At 47.4% G+C, this 19,353-nt stretch overlaps 1 protein-coding gene across 4 annotated transcripts in view; it reads right to left on the bottom strand.

Moving 5' to 3' along the window:
* Window positions 1-19,353, bottom strand: part of LOC310698963 (glycoprotein-N-acetylgalactosamine 3-beta-galactosyltransferase 1-A-like) — a 76,090-nt gene that overhangs the window by 50,092 nt on the left and 6,645 nt on the right. For 3 of the 4 annotated variants that reach the window (XM_083520529.1, XM_083520532.1, XM_083520530.1), the window contains exon 1: window positions 18,866-19,067. The exons of the other annotated variant lie outside the window; for it this stretch is intronic. The gene's annotated coding sequence lies outside the window, so the exon portion shown is untranslated. Of the gene's footprint in view, window positions 1-18,865; window positions 19,068-19,353 lie in introns of those variants that run through there. 4 annotated transcript variants of the gene reach the window in all.

A 19,353-nucleotide genomic window follows, 5' to 3' on the forward strand; every position in this document is an offset into this window, starting at 1 on the left:
CGGTCCAGAAAGGCCGGCGGGGGCCGAAAGGTTTTGCTCCCCACCGCCAGCATTTTAAAAGCAGTCCAGGATAGCAGGGAAGCGCTTCCCGCTATCGCGGACGGCTTTTGAAGGCAGGCGGGGGGGAGCAAAGACTTTCGCCCCCCGCCCGCCTTCAGAAGAGGTCCTGGACCTCTTCTGAAGGCGGGGGGGGGGGCGAAAGTCTTTGCTCCCCCCTGCCTGCCTTCCCGGGAGAGCGGAGAAAGGCAGCACGTTTCTCCGCTGTCCCGGGCGGCTTTGGAAGGCAGGCGGGGGGGGCAAAGACTTTTGCCCCCCGCCCGCCTTCAGAAGAGGTCCAGGACCTCTTCTGAAGGCGGGCGGGGGGCAAAAGTCTTTGTCCCCCCTGCCTGCCTTCCCAGGGGCTTTTACATCGCCCCGGACAGCGGAGAAGTCCTCCGCTGTCCTGGGCGATTTTAAAATGCCGCCCGCCAGCATTTTAAGATCGCCCCGGACAGCGGAGAAGTCCTCCGCTGTCCCGGGGTTTTTTAAAATGCTGGGGGTGGGAAGAAAAGCCCTTGTCCCCCCCCAGCCTTCAGAAGAGGTCCGGGGACAGACTGTCCCTGGACCTGGTCTGAAGGCGGTTTCCATAGGAACGCATTAATTGATTTTCAATGCATTCCTATGGGAAACCGTGCATCGCAAGACGAAAAACTCGCAAGAAGAAAAAACTTCCGGAACGAATTAATTTCGTCTTGCGAGGCACCACTGTATTCCTAATTAGGTATTATCTAGATAAAAAGCAAGAACTAAAGGACACAACTAATTCAAACCCTTTCATTCCAATAGGCTTACTCTGAGTAGAATCTCACTGCATTGTCACTACAACTCCTTGCATTATAGCGTTTGGGTAATTTAAAAAGAGAGAGACATATTTGTTCTGAAATCCACTGAGGAGGCATGTGTTGTTGTTATTTTAAGAACCCAAATCATAATCTTTGTTTCTTTTAATTTTTGCTATCCTATATATTCTTGCCTTGCGCAATTAATTTATCCTCCCATTTATTTTCATTATATAAAAATAAATTCTCTCCTTAATCTCGTACATTCCAATTATGATTGGTTAGTTAGTTAGTTCTTTATGGAAATTTTGAAGCTGTGTGCAGGAGGAAGTTGGGTTTGAAAACGGATGAGGCTCCTTTAAATGGAGGGGGGGGAGCAGAACTGTCTCCAAAGAGCCCAAAATGTCACATTTTGTCATGGGCATTTTTCTTTTTGCACAACAAGGGATAGAAAGGAAACTTTGGGCAATCTCAGAGCCAGAGAATATGGGGCATCTGTGGCCCTCCAGGCTGTTATAGACTGCAATGGGGGGCAGTGTGGTTTAGTGGTTAGAGCACTGGACTGGGACTGGAGGTTTTGAATCATGCCCCACAGCCAGGCTATGTTCCTCTGGCCTCATGAGGAGCCTCTTTTGTGGGGCTAGCAAGTCGGGGCCTAGGCCACGTGGAAAGGGTCTTGCAGGGTGCGGCCCAATAGGAGCACAGGATGTTCTGCATTTATATCCACGGGGGGGGGGGGCGAATCTCATGAGCGATATGTCAAATGTGTTTTTCCGCTTGGGGGGCTGCTGCGTCGCTTGTTCCTGAACCTTTTCTTCCTTCCAAATGCCCTGAAGATCCATTGCACACCTTGACTTGCATGAAACCTCCTCTCTCTTATTTTCTCAGGGAACCAGACTGGGAGAAGGAGGAATGAAGGAAAACAGAAATCCGGCCTGAGAACGGAGGTCCCTGTCAAGAGAATGGCCAAGATCTCCTCAGGTGAGGATGAAAGGGGAGGCAGGGAAAAGCAAAGAGCCCCTGAAAACATCCCCACACTCAGGAAGAAGTTGTCGGCCAAACCCCTGCACGGAAGTGTATCTGCAGGAAGACGGTCAGCACTTTTCTATTGGATGGGTGTCACTGAGCAGAGTTTTCAATGGAGATGGTGTATCCTGATTAAATGGGGAAAACAGAACGGGAGAGCATTTGGGTGTGGAGGATGTCATGCAGATACAGAACTGGACTTGCGTATTTGACGGGGTGAGCTCCCGTTGTTTGGTCCCTGCTCCTGCCAACCTAGCAGTTCCAAACCACGTCAAAGTGCAAGTAGATAAATAGGTACCACTCCGGCGGGAAGGTAAACAGCGTTTCTGTGCGCTGCTCTGGTTCGCCAGAAGCAGCTTAGTCATGCTGGCCACATGACCCGGAAAAATCGTCTGTGGACCAACGTCAGCTCCCTTGGCCAGTAAAGCCAATGAGTGGCGCAACCCCAGAGCCGTGACTGGACTTAACTGTCAGGGGTCCTTTACCTTTTAAAAAGCACTGCACACTGACATGCGATGTGAAAGTGCTTCATCTTATCAATGGTCACAACTCCTGGGATGAATGGATGGCTCCAATGCTCCATTTGCTGCCTTCCTTCAAACATTAACATTTGTGTATGTTCTAAGATGTTTCAAATAGTCAAAAAGATGACATCTTTTAATTCCTCTGAATTTGATATCTACTTTAGATTTTTAAAGGCTGGCTCCCAAAGTTATTTCAGGTGAAATAGATGGATTTAGGCCCATTGTTTGGCCGAATGTTAATCACACACACACACACACACACACACACACACACACACACACACACACTTCAGTGGAAACTGCATGCAGCTGAGCAGCTCACATTCGGAGCATCAACACAGAAAGGAACAGGAAGGAAGCAACACAAATATTTTGACTGAAGTGTCTTAGGAAAGCGATTTTAAATCATGGGCACCTAGGTTCTGAAAATGGTGTTGCCCATATTGGTGTGAGTGATGGGGTCCCATGGCACAAATTTCATGTAATCCCAGTGCAAAGGAAGAGAGCTAAGATCTTCTCCCTTACTATAATGTCCGAACAAGATGGGATGGGGAAGAAGGATAGGTTTGTAAGGAGTCTTCAATAATTTTGCCAAGGAGATTCTTATTGTTCAGGGCCTCATGCTATTAGCCTTTATTGTACATGGAGATCCTTTATGAAATGCATTCAGGCCCATCAAACAAATCTGTACTGAGATACACACATCACCATTTTTACTGCTGGAACTGCTCTGAATTTGACTTCAGGAAGAACGTGTTTTAACTGCACAGTGTCCTGGAATAAACACTCTGCATTGGGAAAGAAGGGAACTGAGTTCCCTCCCATTTTCCACTTTCCTGATGTTCCAAATGACCAGTACCTTGGAGTTATGATTTGTGTTGTTGTCAGGATTCTAACTGTAACTGTAACTGACCTAAGAATTCTGCGGAGCAGTTGCTGCTGTGGCTGGCTGGCTGCTCAGGCGAACGTCAGCTCAGTGGCCAACCGCTCAGTCTTCTTGAGGCTCAGGAGCACCTAGCAAATACCTGCTCTGTTCCTGGCACACTAGACTGTAGCTGAGGAAGGCATTTCACGTAAGTTTATGGATTAAGCATTCCTCACTATGCCATCAGGTGTGTTTATGCTCGGTGGAAAAGGATAGCTGCAGTAGCAGATAGCAGGACAGCGAAACATGAGCAGCTCCCATCCACAACAGGTTGCTGACGCAAGACGAACGCCTCACGAGACGAAAAACTCGCAAAACGAAAGGTTTTTTCGTTTTCGAGTTGCCTCGCAAGACGGATTTCCCTATGGGCTTGCTTCGCAAAACGAAGCTTGCCCCGGGGACAGCGGGTCTTCTCTTTTGAAGAAAGGGGCGGCGGGGAGATCGCTTCTCCCCACCACCCCTTGCTTCAAAAGAGGTCCGGGGGCAGCGGGAAGCGCTTCCCGCTGCCCCCGGACCTCTTTTGAAGCAAGCGGCTGCGCTTCTCCCCGCAGCCGCTTGCTTCAAAAGGGGTCCCGGACCTCTTCTGAAGCAAGCGGCTGCGGGGAGATCGCTTCTCCCGGTGCTCCAAAGCGGGGCGGGGGGGCGGGAACACCTGCCCCAGCCGCCGGGCTTCGTAGCGCTGCTGCGAAGCCGGGCGGGGGGGCGGGAACACCTACCCCAGCCACCCCGCTTCGGAACGCTGCTCCGAAGCGGGGTGGGGGGGCGGGAACACCTGCCCCAGCTGCCGGGCTTCGTAGCGCTGCTGCGAAGCCGGGCGGGGGGCGGGACACCTGCCCCAGCCACCCCGCTTCGGAACGCGGCTCCGAAGCGGGGTGGGGGGCGGGAACACCTGCCCCAGCCGCCGGGCTTCGTAGCGCTGCTGTGAAGCCGGGCGGGGGGCGGGAACACCTGCCCCAGCCACCCCGCTTCGGAACGCTGCTCCGAAGCGGGTTGGGGGGGCGGGAACACCTGCCCCAGCCGCCGGGCTTCGTAGCGCTGCTGCGAAGCCGGGCGGGGGGCGGGAACACCTGCCCCAGCCGCCGGGCTTCGTAGCGCTGCTGCGAAGCCGGGCGGGGGGCGGAAACACCTGCCCCAGCCGCCCCGCTTCGGAACGCTGCTCCGAAGCAGGGTGGGGGGGGCGGGAACACCTGCCCCAGCCACCCCGCTTCGGAACGCTGCTCCGAAGCAGGGTGGGGGGGCGGGAACACCTGCCCCAGCCGCTGGGCTTCGTAGCGCTGCTGCGAAGCCGGGCGGGGGGCGGGAACACCTGCCCCAGCCGCCGGGCTTCGTAGTGCTGCTGCGAAGCCGGGCGGGGGCGGTAACACCTGCCCCAGCCGCCGGGCTTCGTAGCGCTGCTGCGAAGCCGGACGGGGGGCGGGAACACCTACCCCAGCCACCCCGCTTCGGAACGCTGCTCCGAAGCGGGGTGGGGGGGCGGGAACACCTGCCCCAGCCGCCGGGCTTCGTAGCGCTGCTGCGAAGCCGGGCGGGGGGCGGGAACACCTGCCCCAGCCGCCGGGCTTCGGAGCGCTGCTCCGAAGCGGGGTGGGGGGGGGGCGGAAACACCTGCCCCAGCCACCCCGCTTCGTAGCGCTGCTCCGAAGCGGGGTGGGGGGGCGGAAACACCTGCCCCAGCCACCCCGCTTCGGAACGCTGCTCCGAAGCGGGGTGGGAGGGGGCGGAAACACCTGCCCCAGCCGCCGGGCTTCGTAGCGCTGCTGCGAAGCCGGGCGGGGGGCGGGAACACCAGCCCCAGCCACCGGGCTTCGTAGCGCTGCTGCGAAGCCGGGCGGGGGGGGGGCGGGAACACCTTCTGAAGGCGGGTGGGGGGCGAAAGTCTTTGTCCCCCCTGCCTGCCTTCCCAGGGGCTTTTAAATCGCCCCGGACAGTGGAGAAGTCCTCCGCTGTCCCGGGGCGATTTTAAAATGCCGCCCGCCATCATTTTAAGATTGCCCGGACAGCGGAGAAGTCCTCCGCTGTCCCAGGGTTTTTTAAAATGCTGGGGGTTGGAAGAAAAGCCCTTGTCCCCCCCCCCAGCCTTCAGAAGAGGTCCGGGGACAGACTGTCCCCGGACCTGGTCTGAAGGCGGTTTCCCTAGGAACGCATTAATTGATTTTCAATGCATTCCTATGGGAAACCGTGCATCGCAAGACGAAAAAACCGCAAGACGAAGAGACTTGCGGAACGAATTAATTTTGTCTTGCGAGGCACCACTGTATATTAAATCAGTAGCAGTTTGCTGGAAGAAAGTATGTGTGGATCAGATGTCTATACCTAACCGGGGGGTGGGGGGGGGGAGAACAGGGGAACTCTTTCTTTTGCTGCTTCTTTCTGTGCATGGAAGGATGTCCTTCAATGACTAGACATGCTTGTTATTCTTTTTTGTTTCCAGGATGTCTTCCAAGGTCTCCCCTGCTCCCCTCATCTCCAACCCCCCCCCTGCGGGTGAAAGAAGGCTCCCTGGTAGTCAGGTGGCTGAGATTGGTGTCCTGCCTCCTCTTGTGTGCATTCCTGATGGATATTATGGCCTGGATGATGTGCATTGCCTCAATAGCCATTGTCAACTGGCGAGTGTGGCGTGTCGAAAACATAAAGGGAATTGCCTCTGAAAACATCTGGATCGGGATCTGGCAGGTCTGTTTTTTGAAAGACCCTTCTAATGACGGAAACTATTATTACCATTGTGAAGAGCTCCATGAACAACATCCAAACCTCCCGAGGGAAATTTTTGTTGCTCAGGACTTAATGGCCTTAGCTGCCATTATGAATTCAGCGGCCCTTGGATTACAAGCATTTGCCCTCTGCAATGTGTTCGAGACCAGAAACCATAAGGATTTTCTCTTAACCTTTTTTGGGCTTGGAGCTCTGCTGAACTTACCAGCAGGGATACTCGTCCTGATTTCCGTGATATGGAACATGTCTGCTGTCTTACAAAATGGGGAAATTGACTTCCCTGAAACTTTTGAGTTGCCTCAAATTCCCAGTGAGCAGCATATTGGACCTTCTATTTATCTAGGCTGTATTGCTGGGGGTTTCCAGCTGCTGAGTGCAGCATTGGTTGGGATGGAGAGATGTTGCATCAGGAGCACCACAACAGATACATCTCAAATAGAAACTGTAGTGGTGATTACCCCAGGAAGTGCGGGGAAAAGCGAGAGTCTTACTACTTGTTCAAAGTGTGGTTCTCTGCTGGACCTGGTAATTCAAGAGAAATCCTCCGCAGTGGAGATGGAGGAAACCCATGCGGAAGATCTTGTCAAATCCTGTGCAGTTAAGATGGAGGAAGGCTGTGCAAGTGATCTTGTCATTCCAGAGGAATCCTGCACAGTTGAGATGGAGGAAAGCTGTGCAAGTGATCTTGTCATTCCAGAGGAATCCTGCGTAGTGGAGATGGAGGAAAGCTGTGCAAGTGATCTTTTCATTCCAGAGGAATCCTGCGTAGTGGAGATGGAGGAAAGCTGGGCAAGTGATCTTGTCATTCCAGAGGAATCCTGCGTAGTGGAGATGGAGGAAAGCTGGGCAAGTGATCTTGTCATTCCAGTGGAATCCTGCGTAGTGGAGATGGAGGAAAGCTGTGCAAGTGATCTTGGCATTCCAGAGGAATCCTGCGTAGTGGAGATGGAGGAAAGCTGGGCAAGTGATCTTGTCTTTCCAGAGGAATCCTGCGTAGTGGAGATGGAGGAAAGCTGGGCAAGTGATCTTGTCATTCCAGAGGAATCCTGCGTAGTGGAGATGGAGGAAAGCTGGGCAAGTGATCTTGTCTTTCCAGAGGAATCCTGCGTAGTGGAGATGGAGGAAAGCTGGGCAAGTGATCTTGTCATTGCAGAGGAATCCTGCGCAGTGGAGATGGAGGAAAGCCATACACCCAAAGCTTACCTGAAGGACATCATAGGCCACCTGATGTCCCCAATCATACGATTGATTATACATGTGATTCCCTACAACAGGGAGTCGTAAACTGTCAGATGCAGATCCACGCAGATCACTCCATACACGCATAGATCTGCGTGGATCAGGACTTCAGGGATTTTGGGACTTCAGGTGGGCTTTGATGTCCTTCCAGTGAGGAGGCCTCTTTTTATGATTTTTTTTTTTTTAGTATTTATTTATTTATTTATTAAAGATTTTGTTGATTTACAAAAGTGTGCAATGTCTCTCTCTCATGTTTTTTCCCCCATGTAACATTTTTACAATCATTTTCATTTGTTGAGACATTAGGAAGGAAAGGGGAAAGAGGTGGAGGGGGGGCAGATGGGTGGGGGTGGGGTCGGGTGGCCTAGGGTGTGGTTATTCATTTGTAGTTGGCTGTGGTGGTCTTTGTTTTCATGTGTGGGGGGGTGGTGGGTGTTTTGGATCAGCAACAAATCTACTTATTTCAAGACCTCCCTTAAAGCAGTAGTGGACCACCATGAAGAAGGCGCCACCACTGAGAAGGCATCTGCCTGGTTCCCTGTAACTTGGCTGCTCCCAGGGAGGGGGGGAGGTAATATTTTTTCCCTTGATTTCCCCCTCTGAAAACTAGGTGTGCCCTATGGTCAGGTGCGCCCTATAGAGCAAAAAATACCGTAATAATTATTTAGTTAGACCCCGCCCATCCGGCTGGGTTTCCCCCTCTTTTAATTCTAATAGCGCATTAAAGTTCTGATATAAAAAAGGTTTGTCCTGGAATATCAGTTCTGGGAGGGGGGAAGAGCTAAGTGCCTTCATGCCCTGCCTGGAAGCTTCCTTGAATCACCCATCCGGCTTTTGTGGACATCAGTGCATTGGACTAGAATGGGCTATCGGTCTGTTTGCATGACTCTAAGTAATTGTGAGGTTGGGTAACTTGCGATCTGAACAGCAGTGCCATATCCTAGAAAGTCAAACATCTTTTCTGTTTCTTTGGAATTAAGCTTTCCTTAGAATAAGATACATTCTCCCCAAATCGCAGTCTCCCTCTGACCTCATCTGCCACAGTCCACAAAAGTCTGGGTGTCTTTTTCTGTCGACCTTGTGCTTTCCAAACAACTGGCCTCCTCCCAAACCGTAGTGCTTATATACCGGGATGGATCTCGTACACGGAAAACCACAAGAAGAATTCATTTCCGCAGCATCTGTTAACAGCCCACCTCCCCCCCAATATCTGAAAATTCCAAAGAGCTCAATATGGTTTCCAGAACCCTGAGAAAGCTGCAGTTCCCAGCACCTTTAACAAACTACAGTTCCCAGGATTCTTGGTGGGGGCGCCTTAAAAGTTCACAGTCCTAAAAAGAAAGCTGGTTTAAGCAGGAAGGTAGAGAGGCAGTGCGGCCTAGTGGTTAGACTGCCAAACTAGGACCTGGAAGGCACTGGGGCTCAAATCTCTCACTCGGCTATGAAGCCACATCTAAAAGAGCATAGAAATAAAGAAGACCATGAAATGATACAAACATGACCTCCGCTTTGCAGCCTCCTTTGAACAGATGTAAGGAGGCTCGGTGTGCCATCCTGCCCAGGGCCGGCCGATGTCTGGTTTTCAACGTCAGCCGATGAGCAGGGCTTAAATTCTGCTCAGTTGAGCGGGATTCCAAGCAAACCCCTTCCTGATTCAGAAACGGGTTTGTCTGGATCTATCTCCTAAACAGCCCCCCTTCTTTGTTTTAGCAGGGGAATCCAGTCTCATTCAGGCAGGGGGCTGCCTTGAATTTCCTGCTGAAACCCCCAAGTTGTCCAACTCTCTTTGAGCTGAAATCCCATCTTGACTGAGGAAGGGGGTTTGCATTAGAAGTGGGACGGGCGGGGAGGGGGAATAGTTTCTAGCAGCAGTACCTCCCCAGGTGTTTTGAGGACCTATTACTAATCGATTGATTGATTTTCTATATAAACCTTTTGCAAATAGATCTTTTTTTAAAAAGAAACACAGTAAGCCACACATTTCCTGCAAATTATCCCCCATGACCATTGCAAAGCTAATAATAACAAGAGTAATAGCAGCGTATTGGACCTTAACTCTGCATAGGAAGGAAACAGGGGTGGGCTGTCTAAAATAATTGTGCCCAGAAAAGGGTGGTGGTGGACAGGAGAGGTTTAGGAGAGAAAGCGTGGCCCCTCCCTTCCTCCAGCTTAATCTGCAGCTAAATTTGATGTGAAATGTGCTTTTCTTAAAAAACCAAAAACTCAGCCACAGGGACAGTCTAAGGAACAGTATTTTTGGGGGGAGTGGGGAGATTGCTCCATTAGAGGTTCCACACTGGTAAGGAAAATTCCGGGTCGAGAGACTACTCAACAGCCCAGCTTTTGGGGGTACAGGTCCCCCCACAGGTCCATGTGGTCAGTAAAATAAGGAAATCCCAGCAAGCAAGCAATTTGGAGCAAAGCAGCAGTCAGTAGCCTCAGAGCCTTTATTGTTGCGCAACAGGTTCAACAGCAGCCAGTGAACCCAGAGCATGGGGCCACATTGACTTTGAAAACTTTCCCACCATATGTCAGAATACAGTTTGCACAGCATCATCAATACATCATTGCTACATCACTAACATGTCACAAAAGGGGAGGGTTACACAAGATTAGCATAGGCAGCTATGTCAGGGCAACACCCAAGTACAGTATAAGCTTAACATCATGGGCAAACATGTCTTAAGTACCGACCCCTCTCGCTCTCCAGGCTTCAGGAAGCTATCCGCCACCCCACTTCAGGAAGCTTGCGCCGCCACCCCGCTATTCCCCGACCTGATCTGGAGGCTGGCGGGGGGGGGGGGAGAGAAGCAAGTTTGCTTCTCCCCCCCCCCCGCCAGCCCCACAAGCTCGGGGGATAGGGGGTGGCGGAGCGCCGCCACCCCGCTATTCCCCGACCTGATCTGGAGGCTGGGGGCGGGGGAGAAGCAAGCTAGGTGCGTCCTATGGGCCGGTGCGTCCTATAGGGCGAAAAATACGGTATAACAGAACTTCCTTGGCATGTCTGGAGCCGGAGGCAAGTCTGGGGATGAGATTTGTCTTCCCTTGGAGAACAAGGAGCCCAGCAATTGTCACCTCTGGGCATTTCCTGGGGCAGGAAGTGTGTACACATGTCTTCAAGCTTGGGGAGGTGGAAGGGGAAAGAGTCTTTTTTCCAAGGGCAAAATGGTGCTGGAATGGAAGAACTTGGCAAAGGGGTTGATTTTATAGGATTCATAAAGCTTGATATCTTCCCTGAGCTGTCAAGTCGAAAGGATACGTTCAGGCCTAATATTTGTAACATTTAACAACTTTAAAGATGTGCCCCCCCGGTAGTTTCCGTATGAACTGCAAATATTTTCTCCGCATTTAAATATAGTTCAGACGTAGACATATTTCCCACCCCCTTTGGTCCCATATGTTATATAGATATGCACTTAAAAACAACCTGGGACATCACAACACTCAAGTCCCTTCCAAGCAAACCTACACTTTCAATTTAAAAAAATATATAAAATCCAAGGGTTTTGTAATTTCATTTCCGTGCACAAGAGTGTAGTCCTCATGATAAACCTTCTTATGGGTTGCGGAATTGCGCTTAAAGCAAACGCGTGCATCTGCACATCCCGGGAGCTACAGGTCCCAGCACCCTTAAACTACAGTTCCCAGCTCCCTTGGCACACTGCGCTTTCCAGAGCCCCGAAGAAACTACAGTTCCCGACGCCCTGAACAAACTAGAGATCTGCATGGATCTGGATCTGATAGTTTACTCTTCATGGTTGAAGGGAATCACATGGAGGCCTCTTTTACGTGTTCTCTACCATTTGTGTCCTTGTCCCCTTTAGCTTGTTCCTCTTCTGGATTTCTTTCCTTCGTGTACTCATAGATTTACATTTTTTGTCAGCTCTTTCATTTCTCTGGAGGAGTGTTTATCGGTAGAGCCTTGAATAAATAGACAATTTCGGGATTTTTCCCTTTTAATATTATAGGATATCATCTTTTAATGCTATATGATATATTTTCATGTTATAGGATATCATGAATAGACATTCCTATTTTTTATCATTTTCTGCATACAATTGTTTTATAATTCCTAACAGATTATCTTCGATGTTTTGAAATTAACTCCAGTACGTTTGTCCATTGATCTTCATTGTATTCTTTAGTAGTATTTAATGCAGTTATAGGTAAAGGAATTTAAGGATTTTGTTGTAGTTTACTATGATTATTGGCTAAATTTCGCAATCTATTAGCTAAAAGATTTGTGATATAAAGTGATCTTTGACTCCCCAATGATATGGACCACAAGCAAACAAAGAAAAACTTGGAAGTCAAGAGATGTGGAAAAATTAATCTCAATTCAAGATTGTGGCGCTCTGCTCCCTGGATCCATGCAACCAGCTGTTTTGGCACCACTCAATAACGTCAGACAAAACTGAGCCTGCAAGCTCTAAGGTAGCAAGCGTGCACAATTTATTGAAATTGACAACGGCTCCAAAAAATGGGCAGGAAGCAGTTGTTCAAGAGGCAATGTCCCAAAGAGAAAAGCAGGAAGCTTCAAGGTTGGTGGAGCTTGAGAGCATCAGTCAAGTGTGGTGCAGGGGGTGAAATGGTGAGTATCAGGCCCTGAAGTCGTAGTACAGATACCACCTTGCAGCAACAAGAAGCTGGACTTTTTGCTAGCAAAAACCACTCGTTTACAAGGGTGAAGTCACCATAAGAATTTGCGTTTGGGGGGTGTTGCGAAGGAACACAGTGCAGTGTTGTTTGGAAGCAACTCACTTCAAAGCCTTCTGGATTTGTCAGCTAGCCAGGATCGACAGACGGAAAGAGCACATAGGTAGGCCCTTTGGCCGCACACCTGCCAGAGTAGTTTCCCCTGCCAACATGCTCTCATCTTTGCACTATTGCAATGCAGAACCAAATATGAAATAGTGTGCAGAGCTTGGGAGAAGGGCACACGGACCAGGGCGGGAGGCAGGGAGCGCAGGAGAACAGCAACAGATCTACTTATTCCAATGTAGGGCCATAAGAACACCCTTTCTTTCACGGCAAATGTTTATTATTCAAGAGCAGCGAAAAATCCTGTGTTCTGAGGGGGGGGATTGCCCCCCCTTCCCTATGCAACTAAAGAGGAAAGGAATTTGTAACTCTGCTGGGGAATGTTTCCTTGCTCAGAAGCTACTTTCCCAGTGTTTCATGAGCCTTAAGTAGGTCTCCATTTGAGAGACAAATGTTATTAAAAGCAGAAGCTTCCCTAGCCAGCAATTGTCTATCTGAGTCCAGTTTTAATTTTGATTTGGTTGGACAGAGGAGTTGTAAGGCTCCTGATATCAGTCTCTGTGAGACTTCCTGGCCTCTTCTCTTGGGAAATTCCAACCCCCCTTCCCCCTGTCTCTTTCAGTCCCCCCCCCCCCTCTTACTTCTGTGCCAGGTATATTTACTTCCGAGTAAGCTTCCCTTAACAAGAAATCTGCAATAGGGGGGAAATGTTTGCTAAAGGTACCCCATGTCTAACTTTCCTAAGTGTGGTTATTTTAAAAATCTTAATTAGGCTTCCTATTCTTATACAAGTTATGGAAAGAAAAATTTGTTCATTTTGTATTCCTATTAATCCAAACTATGACTGTTTTATTATTTGTGAGTGGTTGTATCAATTGAATTAACCCTTATTTCAGGATCTGAGATCTATACGAGGTTGGATACTTCTATTTTCCTCCTCCTTAGGGTGTGATAGGCAGCATTCAGGATAGGAGCATAGATGTTTCCTTTCCAGTTGTGCATCTGTACTTAAATGCGTGTGTCTCTTTGGTAGTACAAATCTTGCTGTAAACCCTGTATTTTGGAGGGCTGGACTAGATGACCCCAGGGTCCCTTTCAACTCTTCCAATTTTATGGCTATGTGGAAGGCAATGAGTCTGCAAAGCATTGGAGGGCATTTAAAATTCTGGGGTAATGTGATGGGTTGAAGTTTAGCCTAGCTTTGCTTTTTTGGTATAGAAAGATGGTTTGGTTTCAGAGTTGGAATAAAGTTTTTAAAAGGGTGCGAGGTGTCCGAAACCCCCCTCTCCCTTAGAAGGAGATTTTATAGTCAGGAGTCCCCTTTTGAGGAATGTAGCTCAGGCGATAAGATAAAGGGAGACTCCTGTCTGGGAGAAAAGAGGGAGGCTGAAACAGGAGGAAGGGGGGCTTACAGACAGTACATGTACGTACTGTCTCCCCACATAAACCCTGTGCCATCCTCGGATTTGTTTCGAAAGGGGGGGCGCTAGGGGCGCATTGGAAGATGGCCGACAATACCATCTCTCCGGCCCACACGAGGTAATTAAGAGGCTGATGTGGGAGTATGCAGCCTCCCTTGTTACCCCAAGGGAATGGGGAACATTGCCTCGCCTGCGGTTGCCATATATCACCCTCGAGTTCGAAAGAAGGGGGTGAGGGCACAAGGCGCACAGCACTCGTGTGGCACGGCTCTCCCGGACGCTGTCTCTGATCGCGCAGCCTGTTTGCAGCAACTCAAATTAAACAATGAGAGAGAGAAGCAAATGCACATATTTCGAGTGAAGAACGGGAGTTAAGATTGCTAATTGAAGTGACCTCTGTGAAGGGGAGCGACGGCTGAATTTAACAGGAAAAGATATCAAGAAGAAGACACATCAAAGGGTCGGTATGTTGGAACGGGACGGAATGGGGGGGGGACTATTCTTTTTTTATCTTATGTGATTACCTAACAACCCCCCCCCCCCAGGAAGAATCTTTGCAATTACTGAATATAAGCAGAATGATTAAGAACTGTGTGGAAATGAATTACTAATCAAAGACATGGCTTGTGAAATATTTGGAAAGGAATGAAAGGCCTTTGGAATGACGCAGTTAGAAAAAGAGACTCGTTAGGAAGCAGGCTTGGTGGATTTACGATCGAGGGGGAGGAGACCACGGCTTTGTTATTATATCGGAATGTGAGTTTGACCTGGCAGAACCCCCTAAGAAGTCTGAGGAGAGAGTGACAGGCCTGTGAGGATTAATGGGCAGACTTTAAGAATGCTTTGTACGGAAGTGTTGAAATGGCGTCTGTCTGTTTGAATATGGCTCTTGGAGGAACGGAAAATCCACACAGGATATAACAACGTTTGTTTTTAACCCGCTTGTGGAGACTATCTCAGGTCACAAAGAAAGGAATATACGATAACAACAAGAAGATGAAGAAAACAATAGAGAGAAGATTGGACAGAACTGTGAATACTGTTTGGACAGAACTGTGAATATTAAAGCAGCAGCAAGAGAGACGTTTGGATCCTTTTCTGAGCTCGAAGTATGGGTACCCCCAACAAAAAAATAAAAATTTGGCTTTGTAATTTGGAATTAATGTGATTTGATTGGTTTGTTAATAAAAATTATATGAAAAAAAAGACTTGTTTCGAGGGGTTGGGGGAAATGCCAGAACAGATTTCAGGGGTACACACTGAGAGAAAAGAAAGTTCCATTGCACAGTGAAAAGTCTTGCATTGGATTGATTTTTGATGTGCCATATGTTTTTTAACAAGCTACCGAAGTAGCCTTTCATGTGAAACTCCTTGTGGACTTTTGTTAAAACAAACTCCGTTATCCACGTTCAAAAATGAAAGAAAGAAAGCAAGAAAAAATGCACAAATTGATACAGCAAAAAGTCCTAAACACAGGAGAAGGTGAAATGCTTTGACCCAATTTCAACAAAAAGCACATCCATCATTCTGAGCTGTAATTAAATATATATATATATATACAGATATGATTTTTTGGGAAGGGAGTAATAAAAGACTTTGAACCCCCCTTGGCCATCCCATGCGGAAGATCTTGTCAAATCCGGCGCAGTTGAGATGGAGGAAGGCTGTGCAAGTGATCTTGTCATTCCAGAGGAATCCTGCACAGTTTACCTTTTTTTACTTTACTTCTTATTAATTTTGTTATTGTGGCTAGTTCAAGGTACCTGCACCACAACTTTGAATTGTTATTCATTTTTCCTTGGTATGAATTCGTTTTTCCATATTCTGCTATTACATAAAGAAACGATCCCCTGAGAGGTTTTTCGGTGGAAACAGATGGATTTTTATCATTGGAAACAGAATGAGACCGCGAGGTCTGAACAACTTTTTTTTTTAAAAATCCCTAAGCCGCGCGGTCACAATTTCAGCAAAAATCTGACGTTCTGCAATTCACTCAAAAATGGTGCCAGTGTTGAAACCATCCCCTGAGAGGTTTTTCGGTGGAAACAGATGGGTTTTTATGATTGAAACAGAATGAGCCCTCGAGGTCTGAAAAACTTTTTTTTGAAAAAAAACCTAAGCCGCGCGGTCACAATTTCAGCAAAAATCTGACGTTCTGCAATTCATTCAAAAATGGTGCCAAAGTGTTGCAAACGATCCCCTGACATGTTTTTCGGTGGAAACAGATGGATTTTTATGATTGAAACAGAATGAGCCCTCGAGGTCTGAAAAACTTTTTTTTGAAAAAAATCCCTAAGCCGCGCGGTCACAATTTCAGCAAAAATCTGACGTTCTGCAATTCACTCAAAAATGGTGCCAAAGTGTTGCAAACGATACCCTGAGAGGTTTTTCGGTGGAAACAGATGGGTTTTTATCATTGAAACAGAATGAGCCCTCGAGGTCTGAACAACTTTTTTTTGAAAAAATCCCTAAGCCACGCGGTCACAATTTCAGCAAAAATCTGACGTTCTGCAATTCACTCAAAAATGGTGCCAAAGTGTTGCAAACGATCCCCTGACATGTTTTTCGGTGGAAACAGATGGATTTTTATTATTGAAACAGAATGAGCCCTCGAGGTCTGAAAAACTTTTTTTTGAAAAAAATCCCTAAGCCGCGCGGTCACAATTTCAGCAAAAAACTGACTTTCTGCAATTCACTCAAAAATGGTGCCAAAGTGTTGAAACCATCCCCTGAGAGGTATTTCGGTGGAAAGAGATGGGTTTTTATCATTGAAACAGAATGAGCCCTCGAGGTCTGAACAACTTTTTTTTGAAAAAATCCCTAAGCCACGCAGTCACAATTTCAGCAGAAATCTGACGTTCTACAAATCACTCAAAAATGGTGCCAAAGTGTTGCAAACGATCCCCTGAGAGGTTTTTCCGTGGAAACAGATGGGTTTTTATCATTGGAAACAGAATGAGCCCTCGAGGTCTGAACAACTTTTTTTTTGAAAAAATCCCTAAGCCACGCGGTCACAATTTCAGCAAAAATCTGACGTTCTGCAATTCACTCAAAAATGGTGCCAAAGTGTTTCAACCGATCCCCTGAGAGATTTTTCAGTGGAAACAGATTCATTTTTATCATTGGAAACAGAATGAGCCCTCGAGGTCTGAACAACTTTTTTTTGAAAAAATCCCTAAGCCACGCGGTCACAATTTCAGCAAAAATCTGACGTTCTGCAATTCACTCAAAAATGGTGCCAAAGTGTTTCAACCGATCCCCTGAGAGATTTTTCAGTGGAAACAGATTCATTTTTATCATTGGAAACAGAATGAGACCGCGAGGTCTGAAAAACATTTTTTTGAAAAAATCCCTAAGCCGTGCGGTCACAATTTCAGCAAAAATCTGACGTTCTCCAATTCACTGAAAAATGGTGCCAAAGTGTTGCAAACGATCCCCTGAGAGGTTTTTTGGTGGAAACAGTTGGAGTTTTATCATTGGAAACAGAATGAGACCGCGAGGTCTGAAAAACCTTTTTTTGAAAAAATCCCTAAGCCGCGCGGTCACAATTTCAGCAAAAATCTGAAGTTCTGCAATTCACTCAAAAATGGTGCCAGTGTTGAAACCATCCACTCAGAGTTTTTTCGGTGGAAACAGATGGGTTTTTATCATTGAAACAGAATGATCCCTCGAGGTCTGAACAACTTTTTTTTTGAAAAAAACCCTAAGCCGCGTGGTCACAATTTCAGCAAAAATCTGACATTCTGCAATTCATTCATAAATGGTGCCAAAGTGTTGCAAACTATCCCCTGACAGGTTTTTTGGTGGAAACAGATGGATTTTTATGATTGAAACAGAATGAGCCCTCGAGGTCTGAACAACTTTTATTTGAAAAAATCCCTAAGCCACGCGGTCACAATTTCAGCAGAAATCTGACGTTCTACAAATCACTCAAAAATGGTGCCAAAGTGTTGCAAACGATACCCTGAGAGGTTTTTCGGTGGAAACAGATGGGTTTTTATCATTGAAACAGAATGAGACCGCGAGGTCTGAAAAACCTTTTTTTGAAAAAATCCCTAAGCCACGCGGTCACAATTTCAGCAAAAATCTGACGTTCTGCAATTCACTCAAAAATGGTGCCAGTGTTGAAACCATCCACTCAGAGTTTTTTCGGTGGAAACAGATGGGTTTTTATCATTGAAACAGAATGAGACCACGAGGTCTGAAAAACCTTTTTTTGAAAAAATCCCTAAGCCGCGCGGTCACAATTTCAGCAAAAATCTGACGTTCTGCAATTCACTCAAAAATGGTGCCAAAGTGTTGCAAACGATACCCTGAGAGGTTTTTCGGTGGAAACAGATGGGTTTTTATCATTGAAACAGAATGAGCCCTCGAGGTCTGAACAACTTTTTTTTTGAAAAAATCCCTAAGCCACGCGGTCACAATTTCAGCAAAAATCTGACGTTCTGCAATTCACTCAAAAATGGTGCCAAAGTGTTGCAAACGATCCCCTGAGAGGTTTTTCGGTGGAAACAGATTCATTTTTATCATTGGAAACAGAATGAGACCGCGAGGTCTGAACAACTTTTTTTTGAAAAAATCCCTAAGCCGCGCGGTCACAATTTCAGCAAAAATCTGACGTTCTGCAATTCACTCAAAAATGGTGCCAAAGTGTTGCAAACGATCCCCTGAGAGGTTTTTCGGTGGAAACAGATGGGTTTTTATCATTGAAACAGAATGAGCCCTCGAGGTCAGAACAACTTTTTTTTTGAAAAAAATCCCTAAGCCGCGCGGTCACAATTTCAGCAAAAATCTGACGTTCTGCAATTCATTCAAAAATGGTGCCAAAGTGTTGCAAACGATCCCCTGACATGTTTTTCGGTGGAAACAGATGGATGATATGTTTTTGATAAATTGTTATGCTGAAATTCTGAATAAAAATTTTAAAAACCCAAAACCTTCCTTTAAAAAAGCCTGTAAGTTCATTAATTGTTTTTAGTATACATAGGTAAAAAAAAGGTAAAGGTAGAGGACCTCTGGACAGTTAAATCCAGTCAAAGGCGACTATGGGGTTGCGGCGCTCATCTCGCTTTCAGGCCGAGGGAGCCGGTGTTTGTCCAAATACAGCTTTCCAGGTAATGTGGCCAGCAGGACTAAACTGCTTCTGGCACAACAGGACACCATGACAGAAACCAGAGCACACCAAAATGCCGTTTACCTTTCTGCCACAGCGGTACCTATTTATTTACTTGCACTGGTGTGCTTTCGAACTGCTAGGTTGGCAGGAGCTGGGACAGAGCAACGGGAGCTCACCCTGTCATGGGGATTCAAACTGCCGACCTTCTGATCAGCAAGCCCAAGAGGCTCAGTGGTTGAGACCACAGCGCCACCTGTGTCCCTTTTTAGTATACATACACATGGCTGTACCCGTCAAAATTATGACAGCTATATATATTGTACCAATTGAAGTTTCTTGATAATCTTCCATGGCAGTGTTGCCAGATACAATGATCAGCACTAACCTGGGTCTTGGTCCAATTCATTCACGATTTGAAGGAGAATGCCAGGAAGGTAAGGTGAGTGTCACATGGAACTGTTATCTGGCTAGTATATGGAAACTCCTGGTTCAGAGATGGTATGGCTCTGAATATCATTGCCAAGGAACAGCAAAGGAAGGTGACTGTTGCTAACCCACCCAGCTTGGGACTTTCTGAGAGGCATCTGATTGGCCGCTGCAGAGGCATTGTCTGGCCTTTGTGATGCAAACTCCCATAAGTGCCTGTTGCCATGAGGCCAGAGATAGCTCAGCTGGTAAAGCATGAGACTCGAAATATCAGGGTTGTGGGTTTGAGTCCAAGGTTGGGCAAAAGATTCCTGCTTTGCAGGGAGTTGGGACTAGATGACCCTAGTGGTCTCTTCCAACTCTACAATTCTATGATTTAGGCCTG

This window comes from Podarcis liolepis (assembly GCF_965112155.1).
Source record: "Podarcis liolepis genome assembly, contig: HAP1_SCAFFOLD_22, whole genome shotgun sequence".
In the NCBI taxonomy this organism is placed as follows: domain Eukaryota; kingdom Metazoa; phylum Chordata; class Lepidosauria; order Squamata; family Lacertidae; genus Podarcis; species Podarcis liolepis.